General features: G+C 40.6%; 1 long non-coding RNA gene across 2 annotated transcripts in view; it reads left to right on the top strand.

The window, feature by feature from the left end:
• LOC141165808 (uncharacterized) overlaps positions 1-24,907 on the top strand; it is a 110,433-nt gene that overhangs the window by 59,302 nt on the left and 26,224 nt on the right. The window contains exons 2-3 of one of the 2 annotated variants that reach the window (XR_012251208.1): positions 7,527-7,608; positions 10,815-10,991. The exons of the other annotated variant lie outside the window; for it this stretch is intronic. This is a non-coding gene — a long non-coding RNA (uncharacterized lncRNA). The remainder of the gene's footprint in view (positions 1-7,526; positions 7,609-10,814; positions 10,992-24,907) is intronic. 2 annotated transcript variants of the gene reach the window in all.

Below are 24,907 nucleotides of genomic sequence, written 5' to 3'. Positions count from 1 at the left end.
GAAATACGTGGAGCGCAATATGATCCCAAGGGGACTATGTATAAAAAAAATCCCCTACTTATATTTTTTCGGACAAATTTTTGGTCGAATGGAATCAAATTTTGTCGCAATGTTCATTAAAATTTATGGATTTGATCTTCCAATATGAACAAGACAGGCTGGTTGAATTAAAACTGGATATTGAATAAATTAAAAGTGATATGACGGGATCACTGGATACTCCTGAATATGATCGTTTGTTAAAAAACATGAATGATAATTTGAACTCTTAGGAAAACACTATTATTAAAACCAAAGAAACAAAATTACAAAGGGATACTCTGGATTATACCAACAACAGAGTATGTACCTGGTCTAACAAGTATCAAGGGGACCAAACTAAATCCATTTTAATCCATTCCAGTCACCACGTTATAAGACAGTGAGACTGCCACCTCTGCTTCCAGCATGGATGCTTAATTTGAACGCAGATCTAATAATTTAAAAAACGCCAAAGGAGGAGGGGATGTAGGAGATCAAGAAATAGACGAATTCAGACGATACCCTATTAGGGATAGGAGAAACAGATTTTTTCGATGAAAAATCTTAATAGTGTGGTTATTTTGACTCCGACAATTCTATCATCCTCACAGATGGATATTCTGTCAAAGGGACTTAATTTTGTATCATCCCAAAATTTTAATCTCTTTCATACAATTAAAGATGTCAACAGATTTACCCATTTATTAACAATTAAAAGACATTTTTTTGCAGAATCATATGATATTTCTTCTCATAATAATGAAGCCGAACGATGCTGTATGGAGAATGATGCTTCTTTGACATTTATGGAACAAAATGCCCTTCTTGACCTGCATTCACTTCAGGATGATGATTCTACTAACTATTTGATTCAGGATAATGATATTAGGGTCACTCCATCTAACCCCTCATATTATCCTCTTTCGTCCAGGGTTCCTTCCCTGGACCTATTGCAGACCTTTGTGGACTTGTCTTAAAAAACCTCCATAAAGAGACCCAGAATACGTCATTGTATGGTATGGTAACTTGAACTTTTCCCAATTCCAGGACATTAAAGATTTACAGAACAACCGCAATTTGATTATTCGACCTTCTGATAAAAGAGGCTGTTTGGTTACCATAGACACCACTCTTTATTGTAACCTTCTTTTTTCTATTTTACATGATACTACTACCTTACAGAGCTTAATCTTCCAACCCTGTTATGTCATTCAGACAAGAATTGTCTTGTGTCTTAAATGAAGGTTTGAGACTAGGTGTCATTAGTAACAAGATCTATAGGTGGCTGTTGCCAGAATACCCTTCAACTGCTATTTTTCATGGACCCCCTAAATTACGCAAAGGGTTATTTCCCCCTCCACTTCGCCCTATAATTTTGGGTATATACTCTTTGAGTGAGAATCTTAGTGAATGGATTGAGAGCCACCTACAGCCTCTTGTTGCTAGGACTCCGGGATTCCTTAGGGATACTTCAACTGTACTCAAGGCAATGGATGGTTTTGTATGGCAATCTGATTATTCCTTTGTTAGCTGCGATGTCACTGACTTATATTCTTCCATCCCTCATACTTTGGCAGTGACAGCTATCAAATTTCACTTGGACAGCTACAAGTGCATATTCAGAGGCTCTGAAACAATTTATTCTGATATCCTTTAATTATTTGCTAACCCATAATTTTTTTATGTTTGGTATAGAGTATTTTCTGCAGACCTTGGGTGCCCCAATTCTGTCAAAATTCTCACCTTCGTTGGCTATACTTGATATGTCATGGTGGGAGGAGCAATATGTTCTTTCACCACTCAATATTTGTGGTCCCCATATTGTATGGTATGGTAGGTACCTGGATGACATTCCTCTTATTTGGAAAAGTGATGATGTGACTTTTGATCAATTTTTTTCATATTTGAATTCTAATCAATGCAATTTACGTTTTACGTATAGTGGATTATCAAACCAAAAAGGTTTTTTTTTTTTACCACGTTCACTGAATGCTAAAACTGACCTGCCATTATTATTTTCCAGGTCGTTACGAGTTCATAGACACCAAACATGTATAGGTTTTTTTTAATTTAAGTGGTGAAAAAAAATCCAAAGTTTGCTAACAAAAAAAAAAAAAAAAAAAGGCACCATTTTCCAAGACCTGTAGCGTCTCCATTTTTCGGGATCTGGAGCCAGGTGAGGGCTTATTTTTTGTGCGCCGAGCTTATTTTTTTATTGATACTATTTTGAGGTAGATCTGATGTTTTGATCGCCCGTTATTGCATTTTATTGCAATGTTGAGTCGACCAAAAGATGTAATTCTGGCGTTTAGAATTTTTTTCTTGTTACGCCGTTTACCGATCGGATTAATTATTTTTTTATATTGATAGATCGGGCGATTCTAAACGCGGTGATACCAAATATGTGTATGTGGTTTTTTTTTAAATTATTTTATTTTGAATGGGGCGAAAGGAGGGTGATTTAAACTTTTATTTTTTAAAAAAAAATTTAATATTTATAAAAACAATTTTTTTTTCACTTTTTGCTTGCTTCTATAGTCTCCATAGGAGACTAGAAGCAGCAACTGTCTGATCGCCTCTGCTACATAGAGGTGGTGAGCAGATCACCTCTATGTAGCAGAAATGCTCACTTGCTATGAGCGCCGACCACTAGGTGGCGCTCATAGAGATCAGCACATGACAACCACTGGAGTCTGGTGCAGACCCAGGGTTGTCATGCCCACCCATCAGTGACCCGCGATCACGTGACGGGGTCACTGATGGGCGGGGTAAGTGATGCGCTTCCGGCGCTGCGATGTTAAATGCCACTGTCACAGATTGACAACGGCATTTAACATGTTAACAGCCGCACATGTCAGCTGTAATAATCAGCTAACATGTGCCCGGTTCAGTGTGGGCTCAGCGCCGGAGCCCGCGCTGAACAGGGGGTGACAGCCTGGTGCGTACTAATACGCCACAGGCTGTAAAGTGGTTAAAAAAAGAACGGCAGGACATCTGTCTAATATCAGTAACAACAACATGGAATACTCTGGTGCAGTAAAACATTTTACTAGTATACATAAAGGTGACTTATCCTATTTTTATCTTTTTGGAATTGAACAGGTTAATCGTCCTGTCCGTGGAGAGAGCTGGCAGAGACAATTAGCTCTGCGAGAGGCTTTCTGTAGACACAAAATTCCCTCGGGCCATGAACTACAGAAATGACCTGTTCTTTGTCTACTAAATAACTCACTGTTTTCTGAAATATATACTTCTTTTTTTGATAATCTTTTTGTCATAATGACTTGTAATTTATGAATTTGTGTATTGATTATCTATATGTGTTAATCTATATGTATATGTTTATCATTGCTCTGTGTATTTCACGGGGATAGCTGCTGCTCTGTTCCTAGCTAATTAATTATGTTAATTTGTTATACTGAGGTGTATATAAACACCACATGATAGTTTCTCCCTCACTGTGTCCTATGATTAAGGGTGCAACTTGCACCTGAAACCGGTCAGGCTGAGGTTTCTATTTTTAACTTTTTAAATATGTACCAATAAAGTTTTTCAATTTTTATTTTACAATCTAGATGGATGTGCCGTTTTTTTCACCTTTTCTTCATACAATAAATACAATAGTGGTTACAAGAAGAGATAGCTTGAGCGCGTCACACAAGCCGTGGTCCAGCTATAACAATGCAAATTACAATACAAATAGTAAAAACAATTTCTATCAACTACTCTCCGCTAATTCCCTATCTGGCTTCTGATAATCGGGCCGCACTGCTACAGGGCCCTAACTAGAGAAACCTGCTCTAAACCCTAAGTCAGTTTGACACCGGTGTCACTCGCAGCTTTGTAGTCTTAGAAGAAGGTCTTATAACTGCTACTTGGTCCTGATGCGATGAAGCAGAGTTTGTTGTGTTGAGCTCTTCCTTCAGGTTAATAGATCCGTCCTCTTCCAGATCCGGGCAAGTTTCGTTCCCACTTTCAATGTTGAAGGATCACTGGTACCCCAGAGTAGTTTCCCTCCATCAGACTACAGGCACTCGGGGAGAATTACCCTGGATGTACAATGCGCCTTTCTCCATCTCTTACGGTCCTGGAGATCGATCCTGTGGTAAACGGACACTATCTTTTCTCTTGTTAGGACAGACTTAATGTCTTGCCTTTCTCTTTCTCAGGGCTGCAGTCGGCTCACCATGGCAAAAGTCTCTCACAGCATCCACGAGTCCCCCTCGTCAGTTGTCAACCGACACCAACTGCCCCAAGTCCCTACCAACACACCGCAGGCTGCAGGGGAGGAAAGGACTAGTCCACGTACACACAAATCAGTATCTTTGATGTGGGCTCTGTGCCTGTTATTGTAAATCTGCTATGAATGCCGGTACGTGGCTAGCGTTCATAGGAGATCGTGATTTTTGCTACACATAGCAGGGCCCTGCTATGTGTAGAACAGGTGATCAGATGATCGCAGATTCAAGTCTCCTATGGGAACTATTGAAACAAGTAAAAAGTAAAAATAACGTTTTAAAAAATATAAAAAAAGACACAAAAGTTCAAATCACCCCCCTTTTGCACTATTCAAATAAAATAATTAAAAAAACATATTTGGCATTGCCGCATGCAGAAATGTCCGATCTTTCAAAATAAAAAGTAAATTATTCTGATTAGTAAACAGCATAACGAGAAAAAAATCGAAATGCCAGAATTAAGGTTTTTGGCAGTTGCAACATTGCAATAAAATGCAATGACAGGCGATCGAAACATCGTATCTACCCCAAAAATATATCAATAAAAACATCAGCTCGGCACAAAAAAATAAGCCCTCACCCGGCCCCAGATCACAAAAAACGAAGACGCTACGGGTCTCGAAAAATGGCAACATTTTCTTTCACTTATAAACTTTGGATTTTTTTTGACCACCTAAATAAAAAAGAACCTATACATGTTTGGTATTTGTGTACGTGTAATAACCTGGAGAATCGTAATGGCAGGTCAGATTTAGCATGGCAAATAATAAAAAAAAAAAAACAATTGTGGAATTGCACTTTTTTTTGCAGTTTCATCGAACTTGTAATTTTTTTCCCATTTTCCAGTACAGTATATGGAAAAATCAATGGGGGCTTTCAAAATTACAACTTGTCCCGCAAAAATCAAGTCCTCACACAGCCATATTGACAGAAAAATGAAAAGTTATGGCTCTGTGAAGAAGGGGTGAAAAAAAATGAAAACGCAAAAATGGAAAATCACCCAGGGGTGAAGCGGTTATAGTTAATATAATTTTCTTAGCATTTTGTTTTTTAGTTGATTTTGTAAAGAAAAAGTGGTGAAGCAGCAGCGATAAATTTTGTTGTGAGTTGCTGCAACAGCTGAGTGGGCCAGGGGTGGCTAAAAAAGGCCATATGTTTATTTTAGACTATTAATTGCTGGGTGAACAAAGAAAGTATAATTCAGCAATTCTAATTTAAAAATGTAAAATCTGACAAAGAGATACAAATATGTTTATATGAACGGCACTTCTTACCTGGAGGAAAAATTGTGTTCCAAGAGGACCATCTGGAATAATAACTCTTTAATAAATTATTCCTTAGGGATGAGATAATTAAACGAGTTATGAGTTCAAATTTTTTGATAATCTCAGGAAGAGAAGGGGGATCTATGGATTTCCAGTTTGAGGCTATGAGAGACTTTGTGGTAGCAAATATATGTAATGCAATATATCTAATTTCTTTAGGAAGTAAATTTTCATCCAGACATAAGAGATAAAGATGTGGAGGGATTTCTTCCAAAGAATTATCGAGTTCCCTCAACAGTTGAAAGATTTCTTTCCAGAGCAATATGACCTTTGGACATGTCCAAAATATATGTATGAGATCCACAATTTTTCCAGCATAGGTCTGATTGTTCTGCAAAAATGTTAAGTCAGACAGGAGTGAAATACCAGCGGTTCAGGATCTTAAAGTAGTTTTCATGCAGAGTAGCATTAATATTAGATTTATAAGTCAATTTAATCGCTTTTTCCCATTGTTCTGGAACAAAATGCATGTTTTGCCATTTTATCATGTGATTTGACTTCTAAAAGGATACATCGAAGTTAAATATAGCGTATACGTTTTTAGTATTCCATACATAGTTATTTCAGATGTTACCTATGAGAGTACTGCTTGCTCTCAGGAGGGATAATGGGAGAGAGAGTTTGTTTCTAATATATTTCCTAAGTTCTAAAAAATTATATAATTCTTCTTCTGTAAGATTATGTGATAATCTAAGTGATTGGAAATTAACAATTATATCTAGTTTGGGGCCAATAATCAGATAAGAGCAATTTCTGATCCCAAGTCTTGGCCATTTCTGGAATGGAAAGTTGGGCAGGACTGTTTGAAAGATAGAAATTGCAAGTTATCCAAGGAAAGCTTGGAACTAGCATGTTTTGTTAACTTTTGTAGCTTTTTCCATATCGAGATAGTTGAATATAACATTAAATTATCCGGCAACGTAAGAGTAGGATCAAGTAAATATGAGAGAATCAAAGAGGATAAAGGTAGGTTTTTATTATATGATCTTGCCATTGCTGCCCAAGGAGAGTCTCCATATTCTGGAAACCAGTTCCTGCTTTGCATTAAAATATTGGTTTATAATATGCTTGAATATTGGGTAAGCCAATACCTCCTTTTTTTATTTATTTTTGAATAGTACAGTCTTTGCTATTCTGGGATGTTTGGTCTGCCAAATATATTGGGATAATTGTTTAAGAAGTTTTTTAATTCAGACATCTGGAATTTGTATTGGAATAGTCCTAAATATATATTGAAGCTTAGGTAGGATCATCATTTTATATAAGATGACTCTACCGAGCCATGAAGTATTGTTTTTGTTGAATCTATCAATTGTGTTTTTAATCTGTTTTGAGATGTTAAGTAAATTCTCGTCTAGTATTTTGTATGTTGGGTTTGTAATAATGATCCCTAGATATGGAATACCGGATTTTTCCCATGGGAAAGAAAACTCTTTTCCTATAGATTTCCTTAGTTGTAAATCCAGGAAAAAACTTAGAATTTTTGATTTTTTAACAATGATTTTGTAAAAATAAACTAAGGAAAATTATTTTATTACTGATAAAACTGATCTTAGTGAGTTGATAGGGTCTGTAATAGTTATTATGGTATCTTCCATGAAGAGACCTATTTTGTACCGTCTGTGATTCATAGTTATGCCTTTAATTAGGTTGTTGACTCTTACGGCTTCGGCAAAGGGCTCCATTATCAATGCGATGAGTAGTGGAGATAAAGGACATCCTTGACGAGTACCATTAGATATGTTAAAATTGCTAGATGGATAGTTATTGACCGAAATATTTGCAGGATGGATTAGAGTATAAAGCTGTGATTGCCTTTAGAATCTGCTCCTGAAATCCAAATTTTATTAACGTTGCAAACATGAAATTCCAGTTAATCCTATCAAATGTCTTTTTGGCATCTAGTGATAAAATTATGGTTGTGGTTTTCTTTTTTCCACAGATAATAACAGGTTTAGAATCCTTCTTGTTCCGTCTGAAGCCTGTGTACCTTTGACAAAGCCTACCTGATCTGAATCGACTAGGTGAGGAATTATTTTCAGGAGTCTCTTGGAGATTATTTTTGAAAAAACTTTTATATCAGTATTTAAGAGAGAAATGGGTCTATAATTTGGGATTTCTTCGAGATTGCTATCTTGTTTGGAGGTGACTACTATGGTAAAATGCAAGGATTCTTTTGGGAATGAGGCCTTATTTGTAGCATAGTCAAACAAAGAAGACAAAAGACAAAGATATGTGACGTTTAAATAATTTATAGTAGTCATTAGGAAAGCCATCATTGCCTGGGGATTTTTTTTCTTTTAATTTTTTAATTGCTGCTTCTGTTTCATCTTTGGAAAAGGTGGAATTTAACAGTTTAATTTGGTCATCATTTAAATGAGGTAGATTAATTTTTGAAAGGAATTGATTGATTTCTTTAGGATTTGGTTGTATTGTATTTGCATCTTCTTTAAAATTATATAATGAGGAATAGAAAGCAGCAAATTGTTCTGCTATAACATGGGGATGAACATAACTAGTGTTTGCAGTTTTAATAGAGATTATTCTTGATTTCAATCACTGTTGTCTTACTTTATTAACCATTTACTCATTTTATTATACGAGAAATAATGGTTTAGTTTGATGGAGTTCATTAACTTATCATACTCGTCCATCAGCAAATGTTTTAGTTTGGATTTTAGGCTTAATAATTTAGTATGAGATTCGGCTGTCTGATTGTTCTGTTGTTTTTTCTCTTTTTCATTTATTTTTTGAGTGATAGCTTGAATACTTACAATGAGAATTTTTTAGACAGATGAGAGAACAATTTCTGCAAGGGCAAAAACTCATCGAGATTTGCTCATTATAGAAAATCTATCAGCAGGATTTCAGTCCCAAAACTATTAATATGTGCATGTACAGTTGAAACCAGAAGTTTACATACACTATATAAAAAGACACATATGCATGTTTTTCTCAGTATCTGACATGAAATCAGAAAAAGTCTTTCACGTTTTAGGTCAATTAGGATTACCATAATTTTTAATTTTCGCCAAATGCATTTTTACTTACTGCAAAGTCAAAAGTTTACATACATTTCATTAGTATTTGGTACCATTGCCCTTAAACTGAATGACTTGGGTCAAACATTTGAGATATCCTTCCACAAGTTTCTCACAATAGTTGGTCGGTATGTGGGCCCATTCCTCCTGACAAGACTGGTGTAACTGATCCAGGTTTGTAGGTCCCTTGCTCGCACCTGCCTTTTCAGCTTTGCCCATAAATTTTCAATAGGATTGAGATAAGTGCTTTGTGATGGCCACTCCAAAACATTTACTTTGTTATCCTTAACCCACTTTGTTACCATTTTGACAGTATGCTTCGGGTCATTGTCCATTTGGAAGACCCATTTCCGCCCAAACTTTAACTTCCTGGCTGATGTCTTGAGTTGTTGCTTTAGTATTGCCACATAACCTTCTTTTCTCATGATGCCATCTATTTTGTGAAGTGTACCAGTCCCTCCTGCAGCAAAATAACTCTACAACATGATGCTGCCACCCCCGTGTTTTACAGTTGGAATGGTGTTCTTAGGCTTCCAAGATTCTCCCTTTTTCCTCCAAACATAACGATGGTCATTATGCGCAAAAGGTTCAATTTTAGTTTCATTAGACCACAGTACATGCCTCCAAATTGAAGGTCTTTGTTCCTGTGTGCATTTGCAAACATTAATCTGCCTTTTTATGTTTCTTTTGGAGTAATCGCTTCTTCCTGGCAGAGTGGCCTTTCAGCCCATGTTGATACAGTGCTCGTTTCACTGTGGATATTGACACAATCTCACCAGCTTCTGCCATCTTCACAAGGTCTTTTGCCTTTGTCCTTGGGTTGATATGCACATGTCGGACCAAAGCACGTTCATCTCTGGGACAAAGAACCCGTCCCCTTCCTGAGTAGTATCATGGCTGGACATTCCCATCTTGTTTGTACGTGCGTATAATTGTTTGTACAGATGAACGAGGCACCTTCAGGTATCTTGAAATTGTACCCAAGTATGAGCCAGACTTGTGCAAGTCCACAATTCTCTTCCTGATATTTGGCTGATTTCTTTAGACTTTCCCAAGATGCTACACAAAGAAGCAGTGTGTTTCAAGTGTGCATTAAAATACATCCACAGGTATGTCTCTAATTAACTCAAATGTGGCCAAAAAACAGAAGCTTCCAAACACATGACATCATTATATTGACAGTCCCGAATTATTTAAAGGCATAGTAATCTTAGTGTATGTAAACGTTTGACTTTGCAGTAAGTAATAAAAATGCCTGAAAACATTCTCTCTCTCTCAGTATTCTGGCATTTGGCAAATATTAAAAATTATGGTAATCCTAATTGACCTAAAATGGGAAAGGTTTATTCTGATTTCATGTCAGATATTGAGAAAAACATGCATATGTGTCTTTTTATATAATGTATGTAAACTTCTGGTTTCAACTGTAGGTGTATCAAAAACAAGTCCAGCAACACCTTTAAAAAGTCACTTCGTTGCTCTGTTACTGAGAAATCAGTGTTTGAATTGATATGCAAATGAGCCTTTAGATCTATTTGTAGATCTTAAGCCTCTGTCACTTCAGCTCTGTTACCAACCCAGCACTGCCTCCTCATGCTTGAGTGACAGCATCTATACTGTGTAACTTCAAACAAAGGACTCCTCAGTCTAGCAAAAATAGGCAGCGCTGGGCGGGGAATAGAGCTGGAGTGACAGAAACTTCAGATCTACCAATAGTTCTTCAGTTTTGTTTGCATATCATTTAAACATCAGATTTCTCAGTAATAGACGAACAGACTGATCATATAAAGGTATTGCTGGAATTGTGTTTCAAAGAACAACATGCACATATAAATAGTTTGGGATGTGAAATTCTGTCAACAGTTTTTTTTAAGTGCTAATGTAACTAGTGACGAGCGAATTTGTTCATAATCCGAACTTACAACTTAAATTCGACACGAATATGGCACATTCGGATTCGTGATCTGAAATGCGAGCAAAATTTCTTAAATTCAGGAAAAATTGGCAACGTTCAGCGAATAAATGCGGGACCGTGATTGCGGGGCAACTAGAGCGTTTTTTACAGTTTTGCTAGCATAGTGCTTGTGTATGATGATCGGGGGGACGTGGTAGATGAGTGGGGAGGCTGGTGATAGCTCAGAACAGGTCAGATCAGCGGCGCGCTTGTAATTTTTTTTTCCTTCCTATAGGCGGTAACGTTAAATCTGGAAAGTGCGGCTAGCCAATCAGAGCGCAGGAAGAATCCACAATGTCCAGACACAAGGGCTTCTGCAATTGGCTGCTGACATCACAGGTCTTCTCTAAATAAAACCGGTCATGTTCTCTCAGCGCTATTTTATGCATGTCACTGCTGGAGACACACGCTGGTGAGTGTGCGCTGTCCTGTGTAATGAGAGATATTAGCTACTAGATAGATGGGCGCCTCTGTGGAAGTCACATAGTGTAGATAAGTCCTGTGCTGTGTACCTGTGCAATCGACCTTGCATTACATTTTTTTTTTCTATTGCAATTACTGAGAGAGCAGGGTCTATGACTCAGAACAGTGCTGTGCATCGGTTGTACTGTGCTCCATGCAGAACTTCAATCTATTTTTGCACTTGCTAATGTAATAAAGCAAGCAAGCCACTTTTAGTTTTTGTGGGGTTGAAATTCAGCTATCTGCAGAGCTTCTGAGTGCAGAACACAGAAACCTTTTTTTTCCATTTGCTAATATGATAGTGTAAGCTGTTTTAGCCCAGTTTGTCATTTTTTTGGTGGATGAACTTCAGCTGTATGCACAGTAAAACAAATGTATTTTTTTCTGTTGGCAGGCACAAAAGTCTTTTGTGTGTCGCAAACGTGATACACTCTGCTATACGTCAGCTACTACGTTAGTGGCGGTGAACTTCAGCTGTTTGTAGAGTAAAAAAATAGATTTTTTTGTCTTGCTAGGCAAAGTCCACCAAAGATTTTTTTGTGTGGCAAACGTGATACACTTTGCTAAAAGCCACCTACTATCTTAGTGGCGGTGAACTTCATCTGTTTTCAGGGTAAAAAAAAATAATTTTTGTCTTGCTAGGCAGAGTCCACAAAAGATTTTTTTGTGTGGCAAATGTCATATACTCTGCTATACGTGAGCTACTACGTTAGTAGTGGTGAACTTCAGCTGTTTTCAGAGTAAAAAAAAAAGATTTTTTCTGTTGCTAGCCAGAGTCCAAAAAATCTTTTTTTCTGTCTCAAACATGTTACACTCTGCTATAAGACATCTAGTCCTTTTAGTGGCAGTGAAATTCAACTGTATTTAGAGCTTTATGCAGAGTAAAAAAAATCTATTTTTTGCTGTTCCTAACATGATACAGCAGGCTAGATCTGAGTTTGAAACAGTTTGGAGAATATCTCCTATGTTATACAGGCATCATCCACACTAAAAAAATACTTTGTTTGGTTCCTAACATTGTACAGCAGGGACATCTCAGTTTGAAATAGTTTGGAGAATATCTCGTATGTTATACAGGCCTCATCCACAGTAAAAAAAATACTATGTTCATTTCCTAAAGTTATAAAGATGGAACATCTCAGTTTGAAATAGCTTGGAGAATATCTCCTATATTATACAGGCCTCATCCACAGTAAAAAAAAATACTTTGTTTGGTTCCTAACGTTATACAGCAGGTACATCTCAGCTTGAAATAGTTTGGAGAATATTTCCCATGTTATACTGGCCTCATCCACAGTAAAAAAAAATACTTTGTTTGGTTCCTAACGTTATACAGCAGGTACATTTCAGCTTGAAATAGTTTGGAGAATATCTTGTATGTTATACAGGCCTCATCCATAGTAAAAAAATATTTTCTTCTGTTCCGAACTAGGCAAGAGCGAACATTTCAATGTTCGGTTCGGAAAAGTTCGCTGAACAAATTGATATTCGCAGAATTTATTCGCCGAATGTTCGTTGAACATTTCCGAATCCCATAGGAGTCAATTGGGGGACCAAAAAAATGCATATACAACACCTAGAAACGGGACCAAAAGCTGCCAAAACACATCAAATTAAGTGTAGACACCAGGGAAGTGCCATCAATTGACCCAGAGTACAAGGACTATAATTATTATTACTGTGGCAGCAACATTTATTCAGTTGCGCTTTACATGTCAAAAGGGGTCACCGACTGGTACAACAGGAGAGAGGACCCTGCCTGCAAGGGCGCACTGTCACGGACGTGGTTTGTGGAACCACTGTGCCACAGACCCAGGAGAGCCTGGAGGGGCGTGACTAAGCGAGCACCGGACTGTTCACTAAAGCCTCTGATGGTGAGGTTAGATTTGGCTCCTGATGAACGCCAGGTGCCACTCCAGGACAGACCAACGGACGCGCAGTAGCTGGACCCAGTAGGACAGACTAAATGGTGCAGCGGGCAGAGTCTGTATCAGGAGTGCAGCAGGTAGGGTCTGTATCAGAGTGCAACACTCAGAGTCTGTATCAGAGTGCAGCAGGCAGAGTCTGTATCAGAGTGCAGCAGGCAGAGTCTGTATCAGAGTGCAGCAGGCAGAATCTGTATCAGGAGTGCAGCAAGGACGGGTGCGCAACCTTACACAACTTAGACTGCAGAAGAGGAAGGTTCCACAACAGCCAACCCAGTAGATTGGAGATGGTGGAGTTCAACCTCTTAGCTTTGTCATGTGTAGGATGAAACAATCTTTTACGTGACCACAACTGCGGGACTGAGGGCTGGCTAAGGTGATGAGAGAGGGCTGAGTATGGTGAACCGGAAAAACTGGTGGAGCGTGAGTGAGGTGCAGATGTTAGGGTGGATTGAGAAACATGCAGTGTGCTCGGTGAAACAAACACAGCAGGTGTGTCAGCTTTCGTTACAGCTGACGGGCTGTCACTCAGCCTGACTGGAGAGGGTAAAGAACCGGAGTTTCTGTGATGGGAGACCTGCGTGACAATACTTGGCACGGTAACAGAGGAGGAGGAAGAAGCAGTGGATGCGTTTGATGGGGCAGCTGATGGTTGTTGAGGTGCGCTGGTCCGCATTTCAGCGTGGTAAGATTCCCAGTGTAAAGAATGTTGTTTGAGCATGTGAACGTTCATGCATGTAGTAGTCAAATTATAGCAGTTTTTCCCTCTACTGAGTTTTTTATCGCAAAGTTTGCAGATAACGTGAGTTGGCTCATCCTTTGCAGTGACAAAAAAGGCCCATGCTAGGCAACCCTTGCTGCCCCTGCGAGCTGCAAACCCGTGACCGCTGCTGGCCACAGCCACGGTTGTGGCTAAGGATGCAATGCTCTTCGTGCTTGCATCACTCTGTGTCTGTAGGGTGAAATGTAACCTCCTCGTCATCCTCCTCCACCTCCTCAGATGTGCTACTCGGCTGCATGAATCAGGATTCACACCAAGTAGGATCTTCAACCTCGTCATCATCCAATGTGTTATCCCATTCCTCGCCCTCAGAGTGACCCCTCTCTTCTTGTTGCCCTGACAGCACAGTACAGTCCGCATGAGCCTCAGGTATCTGAGTCTCATCGGGATCACCTCCCTCCCCTGCGGTTAACGTCTGGTAACGAGGGTCAGGAACCTTCTCGGACCCTACTTCGTCCTGCCCCGAATCCAACCTAAAAAAAATTTGGGCATCGGTGCAGATGCTTTCCTCCCCTTGACTCTGTGACTGTTTGGAGTACACTTCTGATGACCATGGTGTAGAATGGGTGAAGAGTTCTACAGACTCACCCATCTGTGGTTCGCTACAGTCAGTTGGGCAGTTGTGACGAGGGGGGAAGCATGGGTAATTGGGGTGCCACCTCCATGGACTGTACTGCGTGTGATTTTGAGGTGGAGAAAGAAGAGGGGAGGGCACTGGAAGCAGAGCTTGCCATCCACTGGAGCACCTGCTCTTTCTGGGCCTTATCAACAAGGCATATCGCTGTGCAGCTGCCAAAGGAAGGGAGTGCAGTAGGCTGTCCACTAACATAAGTTGTCAGCTGTCTTTGGATAGGACCTGTTTGTGTTGGTTCACTAGTGCTTTCACTAACATTACCACGAACCCCACGTACACATTGAACACCAAGCCTATTCCTCTTCCACCACACCCTCTCTTTTCCCACTCATGTTGGTCAGATATAGTGGTAGGAGCACACAGTTAACTAAAGAACAATATGTTTTTTTCCTGTGCAATAGCTCAGCACACACCTGAATTTCAGCGACACTAAATGACAAGGTAAGATATGGCCTGCCGTATAACGTTACTAACAGACAAAAGAAGTTTATTAGTGTGCATCAGGCCGATAAAACCTATGAGATATTGTCCAAACAATTTCAAACTGAGATGTCCCCTGCTGTATTACTTTAGGAAGAGAAGAAATTATTTTTTTTGAATGTGGATGAGGCCAGTATGACATAGAATATATCCTGCGAAATATTTCAAACTCATATCTAGCCAGCTGTATCACTTTACTCTGAGCAAAAAATATTTTTGGGTTACTCTGCATAAGCTCTGCGTCCAGCTGACTTTGACCGCCAATGACGTAGTAGCTGGCTTATAGCACTGTATGACTTTTGGCACAGGAAAAAATATTTTTTGGACTGGGCCTAGGAAGAGAAGTTTTGTTTTTTTTACTGTAAAACCAGGACAAGTTCAATGCCACTAAAATAGGATCTGCCTTTTAACAGACTGGATCAACTTTGCCACAGGAAAAAACCTTTGGTGGACTCTGCCTGTCATCCAAAAATATATATAGGTTTGACTGTGCGCACAAGCTGAAATTGACCGCCACTGACGTAGTAGCTGGCTTATAGCACAGTATGACTTTTGGCACAGGAAAAAATATTTTTTGGACTGAGCCTAGTAAGAGAAGTTTTTTTTTTTTTATTGTGAAACCAGGACAAGTTCAACACCACTAAAATAGGATCTGCCTTTTAGCAGACTGGATCAACTTTGCCACATGAAAAAACCTTTGGTGGACTCTGCCTGCCAACTAAAAATATATATAGGTTTGACTGTGCGTACAAGCTGAATTTGACCGCCACTGACGTAGTAGCTGGCTTATAGCACTGCATGACTTTTGGCACAGGAAAAAATATTTTTTGGACTGGGCGTAGCAAGAGAAAAAATGTATTTTTTTACTCTGAAACCACCTGAAGTTCAACTCCACTAAAATAGTATCTGACACTAAAAAATCTTTAGTGCACACAGCTTTCAATATCACAATAGCAACAGAAAAACAAACAGATTTTGTGCTCTGCAATAAGAAGCTCTGCAGACTGTGCAGAGCACAATTTCAACCCCACTAAATGTAAAGGTGCACTGCGCTTACTTGATCACATTAGCAAGTGCAAAAAAAGATTCAAGGTATACTGAGACATGGAGCTCTATACCAGCGGTGCACAGCACTATAGTATGGCATGGGCCCTCTGTTTCTGTCAGAATCTCAGTACTTGCACAAGAACACCAAAAATGTGCTGCACCAGCGGTTGCAGAGGTACACAGGCCAGGAATTATCTACACTATCTGACTACCACACAAGCGCCCATCTATCTAGCTAATATCTCTCATTACACAAGAGAATACTGAGCTGCGTCTGTCTCCAGCAGTGACATGGATATAATGGCGCTGAGGGAACATTTGCCCATTTTTCATTTTACAGTTTTTATTGAGAGGACATGTGATTTCTGCAGCCAATTGCAGAAGCCTTATGTCTGGACAGTGTAGATGCTTCCTGCGCTATGATTAGCTGGCCATGCTTTCCTCAGTTGAAGTTACCGCCCACAGGAAAAAACAAAAACAAACAGTGTGCCGCTGATCTGACCTGTTCTAAGCTCTCCACAGCCCCCACACTCACCTGGCACATGTCACCGCTCATCATACACTTGCACTATGCTAACAAAACTGGTAAAAATTCCGTGGGAGCCCTGTATTCGCGGTCTCGTGCAAATTCGTCGAACTTTTCCGATTTTAAGAAAATTTGCAATCACGAACCCGAATGTGCCATATTCGTGCCGAATTTGAAACTTTCGAACATTCGACGAACAGATTCACTCAACACTATTCCTAATGTTATACAGCAAGGGACATCTCAGTTTGAAATAGTTTGTAGAATATCTCCTATGTTATACAAGCCTCATCCACACTAAAAAAATACTTTGCTCTTTTAGTAACGTTATACAGCAAGCCATATCTTACCTTGTCATTTACTGCCGCTGAAATTCAGGACTAATTTTGTTTTGCTAATAGCGTGCTCCTAACACAGTATCTGGGCAATATGAGTGGGAAGAACAGAAGTCTTGGTGGAAGTGGGAATAGGCTTGGTGTTCAAGGTATACGTGGGATAGGTGGTAATGTTAGTGAAAGCATTAGTGAACCAACACCGTCATGTCCTATCCGAAGACAACGGACAACTTCTGTTATTGGACGGGCTACTCCATTCCCTTTCTTTGGCAGCCGCACAGCGATACGCCTTGTTGATAAGGGTCAGAAAGAGCAGGTGCTCCAGTGGATGGCAAGCGCTGCTTCAAGTGGCCTCTCCATTTCTTCCTCCACCTCAACATCACACACATAGTACAGTCCACAGAGGTGGCACCCCAATTACCCTTGCTACCCCCTGCGTCACAACTGTCCAAGTGCCCAACTGACTTTAGCGAACCACAGATGGGTTTGTCTGTAGAACTGTTCACCCATTCTATACCATAGGCATCAAAAGTGTACTCCAAATAGTCACATAGTCAAGAAGAGGAGGAAAGCATCTGCACCGATGCCCAAATCTTTTTTAGGTTGGATTCGGGGCAGGACAGAGTAGGGTCCGAGCAGGTTCCTGACCCTCGTCACCAGACGTTAAACACCGGGGAGAGAGGTGATCCCGATGAGACTCAGATACCTGAGGCTCATGCGGACTCTATTGTGCTGTCAGGGCAACAAGAGGAGAAGGGTCACTCTGAGGGCGAGGAATGGGATAACACATTGGATGATGACGAGGTTGAAGATCCTACTTGGTGTGAACCCAGAGTCACGCAGCCGAGTAGCTCATCTGAGGAGGTGGAGGAGGAAGACGAGGAGGTTACCTTTTATCCTATGGTGCAAACACAGAGTGATGCAAGCATGAGGAGCACTGCATCCTTAGCCACAACTGTGACTGTGGCCAGCTGCAGTCGCGGGTCTGCAGCTCGCAGGGGCGGCAAGGGTTGCCTGGCCTGGGCCTCTTTTGTCACCACAAAACGTTATCTGCAAACTTTGCGATAAAAAACTCAGTAGAGGGAAAAACTGCAATAATTTGACTACTACATGCATGAACCTTCACATGCGCAAACAACATGCGTTATGCTGGGAATCTCATCATCCATCAGCTGCCCCATCAACAGCATCTGCTGCTTCTTCTTACTCCTTTGTTACCATACCAAGTATTGGCACACAGGTCACCCACCGCAGAACTTCTGGTTTTCTACCCGCTCCAGTCAGGCTGAGTGAGAGCCCGTCAGCTGTATCGAGCACACCACATCTTTCTCAATCCACTGTAACATCTCCCCCTGCACCTCACTAACGGTCCAGCAGTTTGTCCGGTTCACCGTTGTCCACCCTCTCACAGCATTGCAGCCAGCTCTCGGTCCCGCATTTGTGGTCCCATAAAAGATTGTTTCATCCTACACATGACAAAGCTAAAAGGTTGAACTCCACCATCTCCAATCTGTTGGCCAAGGAAATGGTGGTCTTAGGCCCTAATTTTTTTTAAATGTGAACACTCCTGATTGTGTTTCCATCTGCTGGGTTGACTGTAGTGGAAGAGGAGTCAGTCCCCATTATAATACTTATACCTATTTTAAATTAATTGTTTGGTGCAGATATTGTTCTCACAGGAGAACACATGATGCAATAGAAATTGCTTTTCTTTCAACTGTGGTATATAAAACAGGCTACATCTCTGTTTAAGAATGTTTGGGGTAGATATTCTTCTCCACACAGAGGTACACAGACCTGATAAACTCTAAACTGGTATATAAAGCAGACTACATCTCCGAATAAAATTGTTTGGGGCAGATATTCTTCTCCACACAGAGGAACACAGACCTGATAAACTCAAAATTGGTATATAAAGCAAGCTACATCTTTGCTTAAAATTGTTTGGGGCAGATATTCTTCTTCACACAGGGGTACACAGACCTGAAAAACTCAAAATGGGGATATAAAGCAGACTACATCTCAACTTAAAATTGTTTGGGGCAGATATTCTTCTCCACACAGGGCTACACAGACCTGATAAACTCAAAAGGGGTATTTAAAGCAGACTACATCTCAACTTAAAATTGTTTGGGGCAGATATTCTTCCCCACACAGAGGAACACAGACCTGAAAAACTCAAAAGGGGTATATAAAGCAAACTACATCTCCACTTAAAATTGTTTGGGGCAGATATTCTTCTTCACACAGGGGTACACAGACCTGATAAACTCAAAATGGGTATATAAAGCAGACTACATCTCAACTTAAAATTGTTTGAGGCAGATATTCTTTTCCACACAGAGGTACACAGACCTGCTAAACTCAAAATGGGTATAAAAAGCAGACAACATCTCAACTTAAAATTGTTTGGGGCAGATATTATTCTCCATACAGGGGGAAGAAAAATGGGTATAAGCAGCTTCTTGACCCTAGACTGTACTGTGCTGTCAGGGCAAGAAGAGGAGGGTGACTCTGAGGGCGAGGAATGGGATAACACATTGGATGATGATGAGGTTGTACGTCCAACTTGGTGTGAACCCAGAGGCAAGCAGCTGAGTAGCTCATCTGAGGAGGTGGAGGAATACGAGGAGGTTACGTTGTGTCCTATGGCGCTGACACAGAATGATGCAAGTACGTGGAGCACTGCATCCTTAGCGACAACCGTGGCAGTGACCAGCAGCGGTCGCAGGTCTGCAGCTCCCAGGGGCGGCAAAGGTTGCCTAACCTGTGTCTTTTTTGAGACTGCAAAGGACGAGCCAGCTCACGTAAACTTTGCGATCAAAAACTCATTAGAGGGAAAAATTGCAAAAATTTGACTACTACATGCATGAACCTTCACATGCGCAATCAACATGCATTACTCTGGCAATCTCATTGTGATAAAATGCGGACCTCAACAACCATCAGCCGTCCGAACAACCGCATACGCTGCTTCTTCCTCCTCCTCTGTTACCGTGCCAGGTATTGTCACGCAAGTCTCCCACCGCAGAGCTTCTAGTTTTCTACCCGCTCCAGTCAGACTGAGTGAGAGCCCGTCAGCTGTAAAGGAAGCGGACATGCATGCTGTGTTTGTTTCACTGAGCACACCACACGTTTCTCAATCCATCGTAACATGTCCCCCTGCACCTCACTCACAGTCCAGCAGTTTGTCTGTTTCACTATACTCCGCCCTCTCTCAGCACTACAGCTATCACTCGGTCCCACAGTTGTGGTCACGTAAAAGATTGTTTCCTCTGACACATGACAAAGCTAAGAGGTGGAACTCCACCATCTCCAATCTGTTGGCCACGGAATTGGTGGTGTTAGGCTCTAATTTTTTGAACTGTGAACACTCCTGCATGGCTGCTTTTTTACTGAGGAAGTAACCTGAGAACCTGGCGGAAACCCCCACAAACACGGGGAGAACATACAAATTACTTGCAGATGTTGTCCTCTATCATCATAAAAGAGTTAGCTCATTGTCTAGGAGACCGACCACTGCTGCTGTCACGGGTTTACCGTGATAAAGAGGAGCCAGAAGACTGCAGCGTCTGAATCCTCCCACACCTGCACTCATTAGAAGCCTTTCGCCTTCATATTAATCGGTGCAGGGGTTAATCTGCTCAGTTGTGAGCTCCTGGAAGCTTACCACAATTTAGGCTCTCAGCAGATTTGTCCAGTGCATCTCCCCTACTATGATAATACTGTACCCCAAAACATCAGACTGTCGCCTACCGTGGAAACCTTGAAAAGGAAGCTGAAGATCCACTTCTTGTGACAAGCGTACAATCGGCGGTAACCCTCGCTCCAGCATACCGCTGCACGACTAGCTGTACTCTGACCTACTGTACCCTCACCCATCCCTTGTACATTGTTTGTGCGGCCTCACGGACAGGGTCCGCTCTCTTCTTCTACCAGTCGGTGACCCCTTTTCACATGTAATGCGCCACAGAATAAATGTCTCTATAATAGTAATAACAATTATAGTACTTGTACTCTGGGTGAATTGATGACACTTTCCTGGTGTCTACCCCTAATTTGATGTGTTTTGGCAGCTTTTGGGCCCGTTTAAAGGTGTTGTATATGCTTTTTTTTGTCCCCCCATTGAATCCTACGGCGTTTGGTAATGTTTGACGTATTAATCGACAAATAAATTCGGCGAATGTCTAAATATTCGGCGAACAATTCTGAACCGAACATTGCAATGTTTGCTCATCTTTAAATGTAACCACTCACTTGTCATCAAACAGCTATCTCCTGTGATTTTTTTGCAACAGACGTGTGTTACTAGTGTTTTGTTTAGATGTTCAAACTCCGTTTTAATCATCGTCTTCCATCAAATTTTAGGAGCATATTTTTGGTTCAAAGGTGAATCGTTACATTAGCACTTACACGGTTAGCAAAAATCACAGGGCGACATATTATCTAAACAAGAGACGGGTTTTTAATTATGCTTCTTCATACTGATGCCGAGGCATTAACCAAGATTGTGTTTACAGAGTTCAATCTATTAACCTCTTCACGCCATCCGCCCTACATGTACAGAGCTGCGGGAGATGCGTTCTCACAAAGCGCTGTAAATGTACAGCGTGACGATCGTGCGGGCTCACTCCGAGTGCTGAAGCGAGCAAAAGCGGGTATCAGTGCTAATCGCAGGCGTTTAACCCCTCTGATGCCTCTGTCAATAGCAACATGAAACGGGAGGGATCTCCTTCTCTGATCGCCATAATGCGATCGCGTTGTGTTGATGGTCTTCACGGTGACTCAAAATGAAACAACCCGACCTATAAAACTGTCACACTAATTAGCCCTTCAGTAAACACCGTAAAAAAAAACATAATACCGCTGAACATAAAGTGGAATAAAACAAGATCAAAAAATTTAATGTGAATAAAAATGGTATAGCTTAAAACGCCATCTTGTCCCTCAAACAAAACAAGCTACCATAGAGCTCCGTCAGCGGAAAAATAAGAAAGCTATAGCTCTCAGAATATAGCAATACAAAAACAATTCTCTTTTTTTATTAAATTGTTTTTATTTTGTAAAAATGACAAAGCATAAAAAATTATATAAAAGTGATATCACTGTAATTGTACTGACCTGAAAAATAAAGTTGTCTTATCACGTGAACAGCATAAAAAAAAAAAAAAAAAAAACAATTCCTGAATGTTATGTGTCTGAAATAAAAGCGTCAACTAATCCAGAAAAAAACAAGCCCTCACATGACTCTGTCAGTAGAAATAGAGAAAAATTAGTTTTTTAGTATGTGACAGCAGCAATATAAAACAATATAAATCTGGTATCGCTGTAATATCACCGACCATAAAAATAAAGTAGTCTAATCACTTATCCCACATGGTGAACGGTGTAAAAAGTAAATAAAACCAATTTTTGACCTGCTGTTGATTTGTTCATTCTGCCTCACAAAGATCGCAGCTTAGTTCACATTTATCTTGCGCTCTTTTCTGAGCGCTTATACCAGGTTTCCGTGTAAATCTCTAAAATACATGATTCATACGAAGCCAGAAGATTCCCTATAATGAGGCAGATGGAGATACTATGGACACCATCTGGCCTATGATCTGGTGGTGTCCGTCTTTTTAAGCGGGCATAAAAGCTCGGTCGACCACAGTTTTGTGCACTCGGGAAAAGGAGGACACTGCTGAACAGAGACCAGATTGAGTCAAGAATAACTCTGCTGCCTCATTATAGTGAATGGATCCCTCAAGGGTTTCATCTGAATCATGTCATTCGGAGATTTAGATGGAAACCCTTATGTAAGTGCTCAGCGTAGAGCACAAGATAAACGTGATCTAAAATGTTCTCAGTAAAAGCTTCAACTCAATCCATGAAAAAGCAAGTCCCCATTCAGGTCTGTCATCGATTAAGGGAAATATTGGAGCACAAAAGACTCTGTAAAAGTGCTATGTTTGCTCACTCCCCCCCCAAGAAAACAGCGAAGTCTGCGCTCCCGAATGCATCTCTGTAGCGATGAGAGCCCACTTAGTTGATGGGGTCCATGTCTTCAGAAGCATGAGCTGCGCACAATGTACAGGAACTACAATGTACAGGTACTACAATGGCAGATTTGCAATTTTCACTCAGCAACATTCACTACTGCTAGTTTCTGGAAAGCACCATAGAGTCAAATCTGTCACTACACCTGTAGATAAATTCCCAGAGGGGTGTAATTTCCAAAATGGGGTCACTTGAGGGAGATTCTGCTCTTCTGGCACTCAAGGGCTCTATAGATGGAGTCCGCAAACTATTTTATGATAATTTGCTCTCCAAGCGTCAAATAGCGCTCCTTCTGTTCTGAGTCTCGCTGTGTGGCTAAGCAGTACTGTACAGTCACATATGGGGTATTGCCACGTTCAACAGAAATTGTGTGACAAATTTTGGTGCCATTTTTACCCATTTCACTATGTGATTGAAAATGTAAAATATGGGGCTAAAACATAACTTTTGTGGAAAAACGGTAATTATTTTTTCTTAATTGCCCAATGGTATAAACTTCTGTGACACACCTGTGCTATCAATATGATCACTGCACCCCTAAGTGAATTCATAGAGAGGGGTAGTTTGTAAAATGAGTTCACATATGGGGGTTCTGCTGTTCTGGAAACTCAGGGGTAGAGATGAGCGTTGTTCTGCTCGAACTGTTCGCCAATCTCAAATTCGAGCTGTTTTGGGCGGTGTTCGAGCCGTTCGGCGAACACGAACAATTTGAGAAAAATTCGGCTGTTCGAGGTTATGTTCGATAACTGTTCGTGCACCAAAATCATAACTGGATTTTTTCTCAGTAATGATGAAAATTAATGTTAATACGCAGTTTGAGTGTACAGCGGGGTGGGGGGAGGGGCAGGGGATGGATCTCTGCAGGAACAATGAAGATCTCCATTTTTTTTTCTCTTTCCCGCATTTACAGTGGGGAGGTGCAATCTGTCAGCCTATCAGCAGCGCACACACGGAGCGAAGTGCTTTTTTTCACACAAGCAAGGGCATGTGTCATTGGCAGTGTATGTCACATGTCCTTGCCCTATAAGACCAAGCCATTTTCCCCGTCGCCACCATTTTCTCACTGCTGCAGCTGCGTGTTAGAAGGCACCGCTGTTGCTGTGTGCGCTATACCTTGTTAATTTCAAGCCAATTTTCGCACAAATATACAGATAGCTTGGGAGTAGGGAATAGTTGTGATTGCAGTCCTTTTAAGGACTAGGTTACAGCATTTCCTACGACTTTTATCAGGCAGGTCTGTGCTCTTAAATAGATAGGTTGTGGGAGTAAAGACTAATTGTAATTGGAGTCCTTTTCAGGACTAGGTTACATCAGTTCCTATCAGTTTTTGCCAGGCAGGTCTGTGCCAGTGCTGTGCAAGTTTTTTTCACAGCATTTGGCTGAATCTAGCAAAGCTAATCCTTTTTGGCCTATTGCAGAGTGTGTTAGTCAGTGGAGTAGCCTATCTGTGTTGCAAGATATACCACCTGTGTATAGAATACCAATTTTTTTACTGCACCTAGTGAAGTAAAATCTTTTGGGCATAGCATCATTCTATTAGTCCATCTATACTGACCTCCATCAGGTTGCAAATTCAAAATAATTTTTATCTGCATCTACAGTACCTCTGAAAAAATATTTGGGCTTCTAGCTGTGTGTGGGACTTGTTGTATTAGTCCATCTATACTGACCTCCATCAGGTTGCAAACTGAATATATTTTTTTCTGCATCTACCTCTGAAAAAATATTGGGCTTCTAGCTGTGTGTGGGACTTGTTGTATTAGTCCATCTATACTGACCTCCATCAGGTTGCAAACTGAATATATTTTTTTCTGCATCTACCTCTGAAAAAATATTGGGCTTCTAGCTGTGTGTGGGACTTGTTGTATTAGTCCATCTATACTGACCTCCATCAGGTTGCAAACTGAATATAATTTTTTTCTGCATCTACCTCTGAAAAAATATTTGGCCTTCTAGTAGTGTGTCGGACTTTCTCTATTAGTCCATCTATACTGACCTCCATCAGGTTGCAAATTAAAAATAATTTTTATCTGCATCTACAGTACCTCTGAAAAAATATTTGGCCTTCTAGCAGTGTGTCGGACTTTCTCTATTAGTCC

Source organism: Phyllobates terribilis, unplaced genomic scaffold (assembly GCF_046119375.1).
Source record: "Phyllobates terribilis strain yellow unplaced genomic scaffold, ASM4611937v1 Scaffold_1__5_contigs__length_1240528914, whole genome shotgun sequence".
NCBI classification, from domain to species: Eukaryota; Metazoa; Chordata; class Amphibia; order Anura; family Dendrobatidae; genus Phyllobates; species Phyllobates terribilis.
The sequence above is the reverse complement of the archived record's forward strand: the minus strand, read 5'-3'. Positions and strand labels throughout refer to the sequence as shown.